Genomic DNA, 1,621 nt, shown 5'->3' with positions numbered 1-1,621 from the left:
GTACACACACACAAAGGCTATTTTAGTAATAATTGGGGATTTTAGTGATGCTAGGTGTTCTTTTTTGTGTTGTTTGTTCTTTTTTCTTTTTTTCTTGAGACAGAGTTTCACTCTGTCACCCAGGCTGGAGCACAGTGGCATGATCTGGGGCTCACTGCAACCTTCACCTCCTAAATTCAAGTGATTCTCCTGCCTTAGCCTCCCAAGTAGCTGGGATTACAGGCATGCGCCGCCACGCCCAGTTAATTTTTGCATTTTCAGTAGAGACGGGGTTTCACCATGTTGGCCAGGCTGGTCTTGAACTCCTGACCTCAAGTGATCTGCCCCCCTCAGCTTCCCAAAGTGCTGGGATTACAGGCTGAGCCACCTCGCCTGGACAGCAGTCATTTGATTTGAAGGCCACCTGATTTCAATGTGACCGCATCCTAGCTTAACTGATTATATCTGCAAAGACCCTACCTCTAAGTCAGTTTACTGCGATGGTTGGAATGACGGTGTCCCCTCCAAAATTCATGCTGAAATCCTCAATGTATTATAAACAGGCGTGGTCTTTGGGATGAGCATCCTTATAAAAGAGCTCTGGGTTGAAGGGAGCACAGTTTGTTGGTTCTTCCGCCTTCTGCTGTGTGAGGATGTGGCTTTTGCCCCTCCAGAGGACCCCTCAACATAGGCGCCATCTTGGGAGCAGAGTGCAGCCCTCATCAGACAGCAACCCTGCTGGCACCTTGATCTTGGACTTCCCAACCTCCACAACCATGACAACGAAACTTCTGTTCTTTATAAATTACTCGGTCTCAGACATTTTGTTACAGCAGCAAAAATGCCAAAGACAGTTAAATTCTGCAGTTCCAGGTTGACATAAATTTTGGGGACACTGGTTCAACCCACTACAGTTTTCTCATCTGTAAAGTGAGCATGGTGAGGAACTTGATGGCACGAGTCTTCAGGTGGGCATCTGGATGTGTCATAAATTAATATGTTGCCTTTACTAGGGCACTAGCTTTTTTTTTTTTTTTTTAAAGACAGGTCTCACTCTGTCATACAGGCTGGAGTGCAATGGCGCTATCTCAGGTCACTGCAACCTCCACATCCCAGGCTCAAACAATCCTCCTGCCTCAACCTCCCAAGTAACTGGGACTACAGGTATGCACCACCTTGCCTGGCTAATTTTTGTATTTTTGGTAGAGACAAGGTTTCACTATGTTGCCCAGGCTGGTATTTAACCTGGGCAACATAGTGCCCAACATAGTGTCCTGGACTCAAGCGATCCACCCCCTTCAGCCTCCCAAAGTGCTGGGATTATAGGTGTGAGCCACCGTACCCCTACCCAGCTGGGCACTAGAGTTTTGTTTTGTTTTGTTTGTTTTTTGGGGTTTTTTTGTTTTGTTTTGTTTTGAGACGGAGTCTCGCTCTGTTGCCCAGGTTGGAATGCAGTGGCATGATCTCGGCTCACTGCAACCTCTGCCTCCCAGGTTCAAGCAATTCTCCTGCCTCAGCCTCCTGAGTAGCTGGGATTACAGGTGCCAGCCACCAAGCCCGGCTAGATTTTATTTCATTTCATTTCATTTCATTTTATATTTTACTTTTTTGAGATAGTGTTTCGCTCTTGTTGCCCAGGCCA

General features: G+C 46.8%; 1 protein-coding gene across 1 annotated transcript in view; it reads right to left on the bottom strand.

Moving 5' to 3' along the window:
- CATSPERD (catsper channel auxiliary subunit delta) overlaps nt 1-1,621 on the bottom strand; it is a 59,770-nt gene that overhangs the window by 55,319 nt on the left and 2,830 nt on the right. The window lies entirely within an intron of this gene.

This window comes from Mandrillus leucophaeus, unplaced genomic scaffold (genome assembly GCF_000951045.1).
Source record: "Mandrillus leucophaeus isolate KB7577 unplaced genomic scaffold, Mleu.le_1.0 Scaffold8, whole genome shotgun sequence".
Lineage (NCBI taxonomy): Eukaryota > Metazoa > Chordata > Mammalia > Primates > Cercopithecidae > Mandrillus > Mandrillus leucophaeus.
Note: the sequence above shows the minus strand (reverse complement) of the source record. Positions and strands in the feature narration are given on the sequence as shown.